Raw genomic sequence first — 17273 nt, 5'->3', positions numbered from 1 at the left:
TAAATACACTTTAAACGATCAATACGGCACGTATATATAATATATTGCCAATTATGTTATTTTGATTATCGTGTCTATTTAGATTTGAATTTAGATACGCGTTGGACATCGGTTCGCGCCGAGCAAACGTCATCTTCTCTTACTTGGTTCTTATACGCCTGCAAATTTTATGGCAGAATTGCAACGGATATTTAAGCGCACGCCCGGGGCGCATAATATTCTAGAGCTGGGCACTGAAATGGGAGTCTGTCGTCATTGAGATTAGGTATATGACGGGAGGAAAATCTAAGTACGGGATTTCCTTCTCTCGTCTTCCCCCCAGGGTTTGGCATAACAGTAAACTGACTTGAATCTTTGTCCGCCATCCCGCGGGAGAAGATCCCGTGGTAAAGGCGAGACAGCCTTCTGTTGACCTCGCAAATACCGATACTCCTTCGAGAGTAACGACACTATGGCTCACATTTTTGCCGATATATCGATTGTACGCGGTGACGTATTCAAAAAAATATCATGGACTGGATAAATCTCTTTTCGGGTTTATTTTATGGTCACTATTCTTACGTTTGACTGAACATCAGAATTTATATAAAAATAGTATCGCGTTATGCATCAATAATCGATTCGACGAAATCAGTCGTTATAGAATCAATTATTTGTCTTTTGATTCGCTTTAATTTTGACACATTTCCGATGATATTTAATAAGAATAAAAATACGTGACATATGAAATAGTTCGAATTAAAAAGTCTTTAGCATTTGGATTTTATTAAATATTTATTGCTATTTGATACCGTAAGTAGAATCTAAAAAGTGGTTATTTTAAATGTATTAAAATTGTTATTTCATTTTTGTATGTTAAATAATAATTCAATCATAAATATTTTCTGCATTTTATACTACGTATTTCATTTTATGCATTATTTCGAGTACAATGGCATATTTAAATAAAAACCATACCAGTGATTCCTCAAGCTCTTGAATAATCGATTGCAGTCTCTGCACTGTCGCATCACGAAATATTTTTATATACGGCAGTAGCAAAAATAGAGTCAGCCGTAATAGCATTTAAATATCACCTATATATGCAATATCATAAAATGAAATCGTTATATTTTCCATGTTGCGAGGAATTGGTTATATAATCGTCTCTTAAAAGAAAAATAAAAGGTTGTATTTTTACTCTGCTGTGCTGTCGAGAGAAAAGAAAAATATTTAATAATAAAATGTTATTCCGTCAAGTAAAATATTGTGAAACAAGATGTTATTAATGATGGATAAAAATTTTTGAAATACAAGTTTTTTAATATAAGAGAATTTTATATCTCAAAGAAATTGATAAAAAAAAATTCGACTATATTTTCGCCGGTGTAAGAAAAATCCTGGCAACGCCCATGATAGGATGTCCCCCGCGAGGAATAAGGTCCACGGCTACAATCGCGGTGGCGTATGAATAAATTCATGGCGGAGAAGTCGGCTATATAGTGGTAAAGCGCGAGGGAGGAAAGGAGGGGGGAGGGATAGAGAGAACGGTGGGCTAATCCAAAACAATGGAATGCGGCGGGCGGGCGGGCTAAGCGAATTAATCTTTCACGTTGCCGGATGCACAATGGGCCAACGAAGTTACATGATAATTACGCGTGGGATTCGTTATTGTGTATAATTTCGACCGGTCGACGGTTTCGGGAACGCAGCCTCCGCGCAAATCCACGCGCATTCCCCCGAGAGAGAAACGTCTGTTCTTAACGCGCGCGCGTTCCACCTTTGTGGCGCGGCGTTTCTTTTGTAACGACAACAGGGGAGAGGTTTTTTCGGCCTTTTTCTTCTTCCTTGCGCGGAAATGCGTTGAAGGTGTAGCGGGTGGGCGCTGAAAAATGGCGCGGTAGGAACGCCGGAATAGCCGCCGTTTCTCTTGTCGCGAGACGGCGACGTTTGCGACCGCTGTCTCGGGATATTTTTTGTGGAATTGCAATTTCAATTTGTACAACGTCGAGCGGATACTCGAAGCGTCCAGGACTATCCTAACTGCGTGCGTTGAATACCCCATTCGCGGTAGCCATGGTAAATACCTTCCCCCTTTGTATTAACGGAGTCCGCCCTAGAAGCCCCTTTTGACACTTTTGCGACTTCCAGCCTGTTGAAACGCTATGGGAAACATTTGTTGGGATTCCGTGGAAAACGCTCGTAAAACAAATTATTTTCATTATCTGCGATATTTAAAAAATTTTTTATTAAGAAACTACACACACGTCCGTATCATAGATATTATTTCTCTTTTATCTATCTAATTTCTTTGTGCGTTATAACTCTTAATAATATTTTCATTACGCGTATGTCTATTTAAAAATAAAATAATGCAAATGACACGTAGAAAGAAAGAGAAAAATACTGACGCGAGGGAATTGGTCTCTTCTAGTATTAGCCCGAAATTCTGGCGCCTCTGGTCCGTCTACGGTAGAAACGACGCGATGGTCTCTTCTTTGATAGCACATGTATGTCCTTCCATGGAGCCCAAATCCCACAATGACCACGCGAGAGATCAACGAATTGATGTACTTTAAATGACATGATTCCCTTCCGCGATAAGGATGGTCTGCTTTCAGGCAGGAGAGCTCGCCAAACAACGGGGGGCGAGCTCGTGTCAAGGAGTATTCAGACGGAGAACGATAAGACCGCTTCGCGTCTCCCAAAACGGAAATTGGACCTGAGCCACCGTCGACGGCGCGTCAAAAGCTCGTCCGGAACGTAGATACGTTTTGCTTGTGTCAAAATTCTGCGCATTCGTGCCATACGCATCGCGACTCGATACGCAATACATCTCCGAAAAACGATTCCGGCGAATCTATTCAATAGACACAATATTCGGCGAGGAGCCAGAGCGAGCCGTCGATCTCGTATCCGACATCGATCCGATGTTGCGACATGACATTTCTCTGGGTCGAAGACTCGAACGTCAGCTATGCTTAACGAAATTACGCGGAACATATTTCTTGCTTAATCACACTGGTAAAAAGCTCCGCTTTGAACGTTGCATTATACCAAATTGATTTATATCTTCGATGAAAAGCGAAGCTGTCTTCCGCGAATTGTATCGCGATATCTGTGACAAGGTTAAACTCGTGCGAATTCGTTTCGCGTAAAGTGTAACGTTCCAGGGTATCGGTGACACAGATCTGGGCTGCTTTGGTGATCGCGTTACAAACGTTTATGTTAATGTAAATTACTTGTATGCAATTATACTCTTGGCGTAGTTCTATTAGCATATGGTTTGTTGAATTTATTGGCCTAACGTAATCTTATGTGCAGCCAAAAACATCAATTTATCAACAATAGGACAATGCGACAACATGTGTCGCACGCAAGATATTTTAAGTACAATTTCCCACACACAGAAGCCGACTTTGACCGATAATACGAGTGCTTTGCGAATAAATAATGTTATATACGCGTCACGAACATTTCAGCATTTTACGCTTCGGTGAAATTGTATACGGTGTCGCGGCGTCATCTGCTTCTACAACAGTAATTACATTTTGCGATTGCACTTGAACGTATTCGGAACCAAGCTCCATATTTATGCAACAGACCAACAAGCAGATAGTATTATCATGCACATTCCGCGTCTGCACTTTCGGTATTGTAAAATTATTTTTTATGAAAAATATAATATTGGACATTGTGTATATCGTATGTTAGTCACGTGAGAAATTATCAAATTTATATATTGCGATGAAATAATTCTCACTGCGAATAAAGCCGGAGGTTTTACCGTTGCCTATGGAAATATCGCTGAACAATATCGTCGGGAAAGAAACGGTTTATATTTCGTGTATAGCCACGGAATCTCTTAGTCAATAATACGGCTGAGCTTTGGCCGGATTTTACACGGTCTTGTATACCGGTGCTGTAAAAATGACGCGATTGAATTTCAAATCGCGGGTCACCGACCCGAATTTTTCGCGGACGTTTGATCTGATATTTAAAAAAGCCTCGCTTACGTGGATGTAGATTACTACGCTGTAATCTCTCAACTTTCGAAGCGGCATGCAAAGTGGAAGTGATCGATCGACGCGGAACGGTGTAAATTCCAGACTGACTGACTCCGTTGAAAATTTGAAATTTTTTTCCGGAATTTTCATCGCACGCGACAATATCGATATCGATTTTATCATACGGATAACGCGATGGTCTTTGAAAATATAATCTTCGAAATAAAATGGATCGAAAGCGGTACTACATGCACAGAGGAACGCGTACTATCTTGCAAGGGATGGTCGAATTCCATTAAAATCCTCGGGTGATGTCGCGTGGACCGAGCATGTAGCATTACAGCTGGTACGAACTTGTAAGGCGTATTCGTACGTGACAAATGGCACCGAATTTTGGCCGATAACTGTAGTTTTGGCTGACCTACTTTCGGTTAAGTGCTCCTCGATAATGGATTCAATTATCAGGAATATGAGCATTCGCCGCTGTTCTCGAATAATGAAATTTGTATAGAACGTACAAGGTACGCTACAAACGACATGTCGCAATTAAGCAAATATGCAAATTTTCGAATGTTAGTTTCTTACAAAAAAAATTGATTTCGTCGTATTTTAGTTTTAAGCGCGAATTACTATCTTCGCGAATAGATATTGTATTTTTCGCCGGGACGGTTATCGTAAAACCTTTGTCTTTCTATTCCTGCTGGAATCATCAGTCCTAGTTGAAGAGAAAAGAAATGGATGGCTGCACGAAACCGCTATAGAAAACCACACCAAATGAATACGAATGATTGTATTACAATGTGAGATATTCGCTATTCATTGGTGGGAGCTGTGAGCGTAATCAATTTAATTTCCATTTCTCTGAGTAGTATTATGGTTAGAAATAAGAAAATAAATTTTTATGTACAAAGATTGCGCAATTTTTGCATAAACAATTTATTTTTATTTGCTTATCTGAAAAAATAATCATAATCTTTTTTTCATTTGTTTCAGGTAAGTACCATATTATCCTTGTGGATGCAGACATGTGGAGCAAGACTTAATTTTGTAAGTGAATATCATTAACTTATATATCATATAACTTTATATAAAATATTGTAATCTAATTTTTAAATTTATGGAGACATATATATAATTGCCTTATGCTATTTCAACAAAAGTTTAAACTTATTGAAGACGTATTACAAAAAGATATCTTGTTCATATATTTTAAGAATCATCAAAAATATTTAATTTGTCAGAAAAACTAATTTCTCTCAGAATTCTGCTCGTTTCGGCCGCGTCGCTATAGTTCGCGAGCAGACGCATTAATTTTACCTTGCTTTTCCCTCCCTTCGTGTTCTGACCAGCGCCGGCGAATGGCAAAATTTATACGGAAATAACGCGGCCGAATAAATTGCACACTTAATTGTAATTCTAAAGCCTTGCCCCCTCGGGCGCGACCCGCGTGATACATTTTTAATACCACAGGACATCAATCTCGCATTAGCCTCCACTTGTATGTGAAAAAAGCGGTAATGCTCCTTGGAAGATCTAAAAATTACGTGACAACTTTTATTTATTCCTTTTCTTACACACTACATTCGCTTTACTCTTTCGTCCTCCTGCCCTACAGCACTAGCGAGGAACATATATTTTATAGATCTTATATTGACAGAAAGTAAAATATATTCATCCTATACTTATTCAGAGTAATAACGCTCTGCGTATACTAACAATAAGTATTACATGTACAAACGAATACGCGAACAAATCTAGATTAATTAACGAGAGAGCGTTTAGTATATCTGAGTCATCGTTTTTTTCTCCATTCTTGTAATGTATCTGAAATAAAATAAAATTTATTTATTTATTGGAAAATTGAAGGAACGAACGGTAATTCGGAAGCGCATTTTGTGTACATGCAAAATGCCGCTGGCGTTACATAAGTAACAAGACTGGTTTATAAATGTAATAATTTAGAGTGGATATGGCGAGCAAATCGATATTTAACCGTGGCGGTAGTCACCTCGTTATCCGCGCGGGTTTGCAGTCGACGCACGAAACAGTTAGCCTCGGAAAATGTAAAAAAGCGGTCGCGCGCAGTCACCCGATTGTTCCGATAACTTGGTGGTGTGAGTTATACTACTACCGAGAATCAAATCGGTGAACGTCGCGCACTCCGACGCGCTAATTACGATTCCGACGCGGAGGGCGCACGTACCAACGAAATCGCGTCGCTCCCAACATTATTAAAAGTCCACGCTTTTACGACCTCGAGATCCTTTTTCTCCCCCCGATCCGCCCCCAACTTTAATCAGTGCGCGGAGCAGATATGCGTAAATTATTGGCGAGAGGATAGAGTCCTATAAACGAGAACTCATATTTTTTGAAATCTTTAACGTCCATGATATACGTATCATTTGTTTGTGAACATTCAAACATAACTATTATATAATTTCGTTTTTTTTTTCTTTTAATGTTTTGCACTTTACAACCTAACAATTTTTAAGTTGTAGAATTCGTGGCGTAAATAATGCGAATGATATTAAAATCCTATCTTTCTTGTGAAGCGAAAATTTTAAATCTATTTCTAATAAATAGTTTAGAAAGATAGAGAGAGTGGAATAAGATTTGAAAGATCCACTTCCATCGATTAATTTAGCAGCGTAAAACTCGCACTATCATTTTAAACCTTGTGGATGTGTAAAAGCGGAAGTGTAATATGAGGCCGAGCAAAAAAGAGGATATTGCAGCATAACAGAAGCAGGCATTATAAAGGAGGATAAATATGTATGCGGCCCGACGATGCTCAAGTGAGTGTTCAAACGGGAAGGGAGGGGTGGAGAGAAGGGAGAAGGGCTCGCAGGGTGGCCCGCGGGAAGATAAAGGGCGGTCGAGAAGTAAGAATTCGATTATCTCAGCGGATGCTCGAACTTCTCTCGGATTTCCTGGCGCGGATAATGGAGCACTCTTTGAAGAAAGCTTTTGCGCGCGACCGAGATACCCCGGTATTCTCTTTTTTTTTCTTCTGCCTCTCCTCTTACGCATCCACTTCTTCTCGCACGCACACGCTACACCTGTTCTCTTCTTTTCTTTCGCGACTTTTCATTCGTTTTGTCGAATAAAAATTCAAAGCTGTTCGCAGACGAAAGAGGATAGGCATTGTGGGGTAGGCAATGATGGTAGAAAAGGTTTGCGGTGCGCGCACGAAGGGGTAATAGAGAGGGAGAGAGAAACAGAATGTGTTAGACCAAGAGCGAGAAACAATACCAGAAATTTTAGCTAGCGGTTGAGATAGATGGAGAGGAACAGTCATAGACAGAAAGAGAGAAAGAGAAAGAGATAGAGAGATAGAGATCAAGAAAGAGAGAGGGAAAATGACGAGAAATAAAGGGGCTAGAATTTGAGGGTGGGATATCTGTCAGCTCTGCCGTGGTTTTTGACTCGGGCCATGAATTCGGCTTTTAACGTACGGCTTGAATTATCCCGTCGCGTTGCCAGGGTAATCGAGCACGCATCTTTTACGAATGGCATGAGCATTACGAAACAACGCTACATTTAACTTTTTTGCGTTCGATACTACCACGTTTTAAAGCACACGATTATGAGCTGCGTTTTATCGACGCAAGTTATTTTAATTATTAAGTTCGTTAAAACTGAGAAAATTAGTCGATTCTTTTAACTTTCTTATAATTACATTTATATTTAATTTCTCTATGAATTACAATTAAGTTTTTAAATTTCATAGCAATTTTTCAATATAAAGTAGCCTGATAATTAATATGCAAATAGTTAATTTTTCACTTATAGACTCTAATTAATTCTGTTTTGAAGAATAAGAATTGTTTCATTTATACAAATGTTTCATTCGCGAAATATAATGCTTTTGCTTGCGAGTAGGAGGATTCGTAATGTTATCAGTTTAGTCTGCATGCTCGTCGAAAGAAATACCATGTCAAACATATTAGAAAAAGAAACTTTTTATCTACATTTATATGTCGTATATAAAAGCCGTGCTCTTTGGGAATCATCCATCATCTTCATATCTTTTTGTTGCCGTTCGGCAGACCAACAGAGAAAGTCTTAATCCTCTTCTTAGTGGAGGAACTATCGTCATTAGTTGCGCTATGTTTCGTTCCCGACGATATCGCTGGCTTTTTTTACTCAAGTGCATTTTGACCTGCCTCGTTTTCATCGTAACAAACTAATCCAGATCCTAATAAAATAGTTGGATCCAAAGCGAATTGCTTTCGCCATTCTCTTTCCTGATGAGAATAAAATTGCTCAAATAGAGAGGGAGGGGGGGGAGAAGAGAGAGAGAGAGAGAGTTTAGTAATTGGAAATGAAGAATCTACTTGTTGATTGTATACCGCCCGGAATTCAATTATTTATTGTCATTGAAGGAGACAATGCTATACGAGAAATTAAGTTATAATATGAACATTCTCAAATGATGCTAGTATATTTTCCAACAAAAAAAAAAAAATAAAAAACAAAAGCTAAAAAATGTTAGAACGTAAAAGATTACATTTTACATTTCTATGGAAAAAATAATTAACAATAAAAAAATGAAAGAGATTTACTCCAAGCAATTTGAAAATTATTATTCCGATATTACGCATATTATGGTTATTTTAAATTTCCAAGTTTAGTTTATTCGGCTAAAATTCGTGATATTTCACCCTCTCCTTCAATGACTTTACTTATACGTTAATAGAGAATTGGGATGACGTACAATATAATGAGTTTTTGGAAAAAGAAGAAATGTTTTTAAATTTCAAGTAGCTAGATGAATTGAAAAAATTCAGGTTTGAACATTTTTTCCTATTTCCTCTCTTTTACTTTAGTGAATACAGTAACATAGGGGAAGTTGAAAGAAGAAGAAGGGAGATGGCGAGTACCCGGGTGGCACTACATTGTTGGCTTAACTGTTTGTGGAAAATTGGGTGGGCAAAGCTTTGACAGGTTGTTTGACAAACAGGTTCATGCGTTTACGTACAAACTGTACAAGGGGCAGCGCACACCGCCTATCTCTGCTTGTGATTCGTCAATGCTCCCTTTTAATACGTGTTGAAAATAGCGTGTGTCACAAAGAGATTTCACAGTCTGTGGCATGACAATTGCAGTCGTAAGAAACGTAGAGAACAGTCGAGATTTCTATAATATATATCGGTTAGAAATTTAAAGCAATAAAAATGGGCACGAATTTAATTTAAAGTATGCGCACAGTTAAAATATCGCCACGAAGACGATGGAAAGGGGATAAAATTTTTGGTGCAATAGAATCATTGATAAGATAACCAGGCGCAAAATCATGGGAAGAAACGGTCGAAGCGAAGGCGACGAATCTAGAAGAATGGGTCTCGAAGAGAGTTGATGGGCAAAAAAAGCAAGAGGAAACGGCTTGTGGTCGTGCCTAGCCCTTTTAAAAATTCTCTCTCCGTCTGTTCCCTTCTTTTTCTACTCTCGCTTACGCCAGAATTGACCGTTTCTATTTTACGGCTCCTTTGTTCTCATTTAATTCTTATCCCGAGCTTATTGCGTTCTGCCGATGTCGCCCGTTGCGGTGTACTTTAATGGGAATCCATTTACGATCGGCGATCGATGTTGGCGCAACGGATGTCACATGCGAAGTATAGGAGAAGCCCGGTTAAAACAGGACCGACGAAGTGGAAGGACCGAGAGCACGGTACCTACGAATTTGTAGTTCGAATTTATTAAAGTCCGACGGTTACCGAGATTTTTATTAAAGGGCAAATATAGCTGGCCCGGCCGCGTAAAACGTTTAATATTTGGCGCACGAATAGCCCGCGATTTTTTTATCCATTTCCCTCGATTTTTCACACACATTGTATTTTCCTATCTCACTGTGAACGAAGTGATAGTCGTCGCATGACACGCGTTACCGGCGATGGCTTTCCGTCATTCAATTAAGCGAGCTTATCGGTCCCCGTGAGCGGCTTTATTGTTGGAATTCTGATCCATTCATTGTCGATTTCCTTTGCAACGATTTTGCATGCTACCGATTTTCCATCCGTGTAGTGCAATTTTTTATCGTGAAACGAGGAAAACAATTCTTATTCGAGAAATTTTTCGTATCGAAAATCTTGATCATTCTCGAAGCAATTGTCCTTGCTTTCCCGGAGCAGCGATAGCAGATATCGTAAAAAAATCCCTACGACGCGTTCGCGTAATGAAAACTAACGTAAATCAATCGCCGGACGGCGTACGGAGATTCTAGTTACCGGTCGAAATCAAAGTTCAATTAACTTTTCCGCGGGAACAATCGACGACTGATGAAGCGAGGGTGTGAGAATCGCGATTCGCGCAATCCCGATAGAAGCACACAGCGTAGCAGGAAGCTGAATACACGTGACGTGCGTGTGCGTGCGTGTGCGTGCGTGTATACATTTTCCGTCTCTCTTCGCTCCCAACGCATCGCGGAAAAATACTCGTTTGTTTTTCGCCGTCTGCCGACCGTGGAGAGCGGAACTCCTCGCTTGGCTATCTCGCTTGAAAATACGTAACTCCTGTACTTGATTAGTTTCCTTTGCGCGTTAAAGAGATTTTTAACCCGACTAGATATTCAAGAGAGAGCAAGCGCGTTAATCGCACTGCGGTTTTGCTCGGCGAGGCTTTAATTCAGCCATCGGTATCCAGCGATACTCTTCAACCCGCATAGCAAATTCAAAGGTTTCTGGATTAAAATAACAAGAACAGTCTTTCACGATTAGCTCTTATAAGTTATTAAGATCGACATGTGTGATTTAATTATTTTTGTCGGTCATCTGTATAAAATAGGACATCTGAATTATAAAAATACGAAGGTTTCCCTTCTCGCCTTATTCCGCGATATTTTTAGTTATCTGATAATTTGAACGACAAATATAAAATTTATACAAATGTGATTGAGGTCAGAAAAAGATTCTATTTTTTAGCAAAGTTTCCGATATAACAATTACTTCTTCAATCGTATAGGGAAAGCTATACTCTGTATAAAGTAAATATATAAAATGAAAATCTAGCAGCGCAAAGTAATTCTAAATAAACAAAATTCAAATTAATTTTGTACGTACTTCTTCTAAATGCTGCCTGCAATTTAAATGAAACGGCACATCGTACATTTCTTGGTTGACGTCAGTAGACACCCTCCGAAATTACGTCAGGGATGAGACTTTTCATCCAGCTTGGTGCGTTAGCGCATTTAGCGCGCGAATATAAAGTAAAAGTTTAACAATGAGACACTTCCTTTCGTCAGGATACATATAGTCGCGCGCAAACTGAAAGTGGGAAGGGTGAGTTTATGCTCTTGAATTTCTTTTGTCGCTCTGCTCGGTGACAAACACGGCGACGTTAAGTTAAGAGATGTTTTCTCTTCAGAAACATAACGGAGAATGTTGTTTCACGGTAATTACGGAGTGGTTATGGTCGTTAGATGAAATTAATTAGAAACTACACTTTGGCCCGTTCAACCGCCCTCCGGAATCTTCGATACGTTGAATACTTTAAGTTGCAAAGTTTTCTGCGGGAAAGTGGTTAAGGCATAGTAACTTTCCTCATCAGGCAGCGAGAGCGTGGTTTGCATGTAGGAGACGATCATGTACTTAAATATCAACGTCATTAATTTGGCAAGAGCATGTGAACTTTTACTTTTTAAATTGAAGTTTTCGGCAGCAAAAGTCAATCAGCTTCGTCGAAACTTATAAATAATTTGGAAAAATAACTTGATTTTTTTAAGATTTTATCAAATCAAATTAAAAAAAATATATGTTTAGATTTTGATTAGTTCTGAGATAAACGAGGGAAATAATTAAAAGAACAAATATAGAACAAGTCTAAAATATTGTGTGTACTATTATGTTAACAGTAGTTTCTTCCATAATTGTATATTTTTCTGAACGAGCAAGAACACAACTCGAGAGATTTAGGCGGCAGAGCAAAATACGAGGAGGCGAGATGAGGCAGGAGTAAAAAGTCAGAGCGCAAGAGGAATATAGTCGTTAAATTCGCGTCGTAAATTATGCGAGCATGTACATCGTCCATTCTTCCAAGATGCTTTTCGCGAGTGCGCTTTATGTAAAACATAGTTGCTGGCGTTCACGGACCGTTATGTCGCGATTACGTGCTGCTTTTCAAGCAAACAATAAATATCCATCTTGCACGTTACGATTCGATTGTCCGAGACGATAAGAAAAACTTTCCCTTAAAAAATTTTATGAAAATAAAACAAAATATTTCGCAATAATTGCTGCAATATTGGGAGAAAAATATCAATTAAATTAGAGTTAATATTTGTCTTGTCACATATGTATCTGTTAAACAATTTATAACGATAAAGGGCAAATAAAAAACTTCAGTAGCGATACATGCAATGATTACACAATAGCAGCCAGACCACAGCACCGAATTTGGTCTCCACAAATCGCTCGTAAAACCATACGATCGTTAAAAGATAAGCCACGTCCAGGTCCTGGTTTACGGTGCCGTTTCGTGGTGAACGGAAGGGGTGTATACGGAGGCATGAAAAATCACTACTTCGATCACTACTTCTATCTACCCCTAAATCCAGTTGATTCGATCGTGTACGTCACGCGTGCGAAAAGCCAAAGATAGGAAAACGCGCGCGGGGATTTTGCGTGAGGCGTATTTTGCCACAGCTCTGCGCGCGTGCGTTGATTAATGATGCTATCGACGTATTCCGTGAGGCGTAGAGAGCAATCAATCGATCTACTTCCGTCGGGCTCAGAAGACTACCGTCAAAGGTTCAGGAAATACTTTACCAGGACGACAGGATGGAGCGATTACCGAGACACGTGGAGATACGTTCGTAGATTACACATACACGTTGATTGTTAGAGATCGATTCTGATACGTAGATGTCGGGAACTATTTAGACGGAACGATTTGTCAGGGAATATCGTGCAAAATTATCTGTGTCACGAGCCTTAACTTTAATGATTATTGCAAACGAAATTACTACGAAACATCTTTTTTTATTGCGCATCATGTTTAATCTCATGCATTATCGTTGTTTTGAAATCTTGCACGTTGGTAATAATATTTATAATGAATTTAAGAGGAAAAAGATTCATTGTATTCTGTCGTATTACTTTTCTATTCGTGACTGCCATGCTAAAAGAGAGAGAAAGATTCTTTATTCTAAATTGTTTTTTTCTCAGAGATCTCCTTCGATTTATCTTGATGATTTTTTCGCATCTTTAAAATTTATTGAATTTTTTATATGTATAGCTATATACATATTTTGCTATCTATATACGCTATATGAATATTATTTCGGAATAACACGTTTTAGAAAATATTTTGAGAATAAAATGTGTGAATAATCCAGGGAATAATCAGTTTAAAATACTACAAAATCGACATTGGATGAAAAAATGTACGTTACATTTATTACACGATACATTTATTTAAATTTTCATCGGAGAGATAAATATTGTTGTGTAAATATCAAGTATATAATGTACACCATCTCTTCTTCCGTAGTTGTAAACATTTTCAGCAACGAAATCTGCCGCAGCATAATTCATCATATACGCGATACAGAAATACGAACATATCTCTTTAAACATTAACTAAAGCAGCCGACTCGAAAAAGAAGTTTTAAGTCCAGGTGCTGTTGCTTTTAAAATATGGCATAAAATATTCAGACCTGTTCTCTACAGAGACGAGGAGTGCGCTTGACATTAAGGCCGGACTATTAAAAGGCACGGAATCTTGGTTAAAAAAAGCCGAGGCACGCGAAATTTTTTTTTCGACGCGCATTATATCAATATCGAGGACTAACATCATCGAGGTATATAACAATCACGCGTCGCACGGTCCACGTGTGACAAATTCAATATTTTTTGTCTCTCGTACATTTAATTCCCAAGCCATTGGGTGCTTTGACTTTTACAGCGACTAGACAGGCACCAATGAATTTAATATATCGCGGGAACGGTCTCGCGGCGACTTTCCATGAATTTCACGGCGAACTTAAAGGCGCTTTAATTTAGGAGTTAACTTTGGAGCGCCGAATACATTACGCGGAGCGTATATTAACATTGGTGTTGAATTTCAAGCAACCCTACTATTTATCCGCTAACGCGGAACTTGGCGTACGATGTGTGCGCGCGTTGCGTGCTTTAAATTCAATTCACGATGCAAAGTGAACCGCGGGCGCACCTTAAGCTTTAAATCTCGCCTATGCATAATGTTTAGACACGATGTCACGCGGCGGTGATAGTTGGACGACTTCGAGCGAGGCAAAAATCTCTTCTTCGGCCTTCTTTCTCCGTATCTAATGCCGCACAAACCAAATGTCATCTGCGACAAGAAACGGAATATCGCAACGCTAAGGCTAAGGTTTTTAAGGGTAAGTTTTAGATTGTCGTAGTCTCGAGCTAGGTTTTGTTCCGGAAAGTGCTCCCGGCATAAAAAGCAACGCTGCCGGGATACAAGAAACGCGGATGCATCCCGTGAGTTTTATATCGTCGCGTCGCCGGAACCGGCGCTTTCCGGTTAACCGCGGATCCGAAACCACCCTCCGCGTCCTTCACAACAAGTCCCGGTTATTCGGTCCACTTTCGTCCACCGGGCAACGTCGCGGAACTTTTTCTTCCGAACGACGGGCACTGTAGTCCGTGTATATATGTGTGTGTGTGTGTGTACACTAGCGTATGGACGCGTGGAAATGCAACGCGAAGCATGGGAAATGAAGTAACGCCGAAGAGCTTTCGGTGGGAGGAGACCACTTTGCACTTTGCGTATCAGGAATTCCTTTTTCTGCGGTATGAGAATGTCCCCGGCTGTCGTGTTCCACGCTTTAATTTCTTGCCGCGTAGCGATTAGAGAGGAAAGATTAGACGGGTTCCTTGGCACTAGCTACTTAAGCTTTATACGTATATATATATGTAAAAGATGTCACCGAAGCAGAAATAAACTTTGATTTAGCGAGACATTTCGCTTAGACATTTCCGATAGAGTCTCGTTGACGATGTTGACTGTCAGATAAGTTTCTACGTTAGAAAGTTTGTTCTATTTTACATATATATTTGATTAGTATAATTACTTCTTAAGCGTATCGTGCTTTCGTGTTTATTTTTGATACCGACATCTGACATTCATGTTATTCTACTTTTCCCGTATCGATTACGCTATCAAATGCATCATAATGACGAAAAGTTGTCGACAGTTTCTGAAATGAACTATGTCGAAGAAATATCCCGATTACTCGTTACTGTTCCATCCGTACTGGTTGATGAATAATCAGAGCAACGGCTACGGAGCCGCACGATGTTGCGGCCGCTATTCCGAACTTCGTAATTGATTTCGGACGCCTCGTCTGCGTTTGGCGTGACAAATCAAAATTACCGTTTCCGCGGTGCGCGATAATAAAGTTATTACGTCTCTAGACGGTTGTTTCGCGAAGAGAGATGACTCGACGCTGCGGGTACAGCTCGTAATTTTGAATTCGAGATCAGAGTTCAGCTTATTTACTTTGACTACTCGCTAGTTATGGATTCCGTTTTCCTGCCGCGACGGAAATTTCATTAAAAACCTCGCGCGACTTTTGCCATGTTTATTCCTTATTTTTTGCTGATAAGCAATTAATTCGACGTGTAAAATAATTGTATACTTTTCTGGTTCAGAAAAGCACCTTATTATTTTTTTGAAAATATTGGTAAGAGTTTGACCGTGATTATAAACGCGTTGAATATTAAATTAAAATTGACGAGCATTAAATATTTGTGTTACATGTGTGAGAGTTCCTTTATTATTTTATATCGTTTTACCCTTTATTCTTGTCCAACGATAGCAAATGTCTATCGTGCACAAAGGACCGTACAATTTTCTTGTGCCACGCGTTAAGTGCCATTAAACCAAGTGGTCGCGACACATTTCGTGTTCGACCCTGCAGATTCGAGATAACGTAAATTACAAGGGACAAGGGTCGCGCAGATTAGATTGTATCTATGTATCAGAATTGTATTACGATCATTTTCAAGAAATCCTTTAATTCATCACACCACAATATCGTATTGTGTCTTATGTTTTATTCAATTTAAATTGATATATTAATAATTCGATTTCATCAATAACATATCAACATTGATTTGTAAGAAGGAGAATACACGTGTCTTATGATGTATTCCGCGCCATTAAATTCCATTATTTAGAATTAAAAAAGCTTCTATGTTATTAATTTGTTTATTCTAAAACGTTTTCATCAAAATTATTAAAAAATTATTATTAAGAAATAATAAATATTCTGGCTCGCGAGTTGTAGATATAAAAATAAGTCTTATCGAGTATTACGACCTACGACCTCACGTGAATTTCTGATGGCACATATGCATTCGAAACAGATATGCATAGCCTCGACGCATGAGAGCGTTATCCTTCATGTAGACACACGTGCATAGGATACAACCGCACATACCGGTGCCTCGGTTAATGGCATATAATTAGGAACAGCCTACGTACTAGGCCTACAATTTTCGTTTAGTACCTTAGACAGCGTCTCGCATATATGCACGATACATGTTTAATCGTTTATGAGTGTATTGCATCGCAACACGTGTATGCCTCGACGAATACATCATCGGTGTAGTATCGGTTGAGAATATTTTCAAGGTATTCATAGCACGAACTTGGCTCTGCGTGTGTCCTGTGTTGTTAGCTTGATCGCTTAATTACAGACAATGTGTGTGATTAGAAAGGACAGGAAATAAGTTAATTTTAGAAAATGCTTCGAATAGTTTTGTTCAAACGATAACTCACGTGAATTGAATTCTTTGTAGATTTCACTTGTCAAAGCGAATAAATTATTATTTTATTTATTAAAAATGCGTGCAACTATTGATCGAAATAATACAAAGTTTTTTTGTTAGTTAATATTAATCGAATATAGACATAATGAGAGATTTATAGAATTTATCAATTTCCTGAACATGAAGATGGAAAGATTATAAATATGTTTCGATTAAAACAGAATTCTTCGAGGCTTTTTCATTGAATGAAATGAAAGGAAGAGTGATGAAAATTTCGTGGCCTCGTCATGTCGCTCGACGTCGTGAAAAGCCTTACAAGGGCGGAAGTTGGGACAAAGGATAACTTTCGTCCATGCTATCGGCGTGTGCGTGCTCCTTTTCTGGTTATTATTAATGAGCTCATCTCGATAATTAATGATATGATAGCGCCAAGCTTACAACGAACATCGAACGAGGACGAAAGAGCGGCCTTGAACGAGAACTGCCAGGCATGTATCAGGAATATGTCGGGGTGATGGTGCAAAAAGATGCC

At 39.0% G+C, this 17273-nt stretch overlaps 1 long non-coding RNA gene across 2 annotated transcripts in view; it reads left to right on the top strand.

The window, feature by feature from the left end:
- LOC145977513 (uncharacterized) overlaps positions 1 to 17273 on the top strand; it is a 359277-nt gene that overhangs the window by 175078 nt on the left and 166926 nt on the right. The window contains exon 3 of one of the 2 annotated variants that reach the window (XR_014440520.1): positions 4980 to 5033. The exons of the other annotated variant lie outside the window; for it this stretch is intronic. This is a non-coding gene — a long non-coding RNA (uncharacterized LOC145977513). Of the gene's footprint in view, positions 1 to 4979; positions 5034 to 17273 lie in introns of those variants that run through there. 2 annotated transcript variants of the gene reach the window in all.

Source organism: Camponotus vicinus, unplaced genomic scaffold (assembly GCF_025532165.1).
Source record: "Camponotus vicinus isolate PSW18456_S1 unplaced genomic scaffold, iyCamVici1.0 SCAF_9, whole genome shotgun sequence".
Classification (NCBI taxonomy): Eukaryota; Metazoa; Arthropoda; class Insecta; order Hymenoptera; family Formicidae; genus Camponotus; species Camponotus vicinus.
The sequence above is the reverse complement of the archived record's forward strand: the minus strand, read 5'-3'. Positions and strand labels throughout refer to the sequence as shown.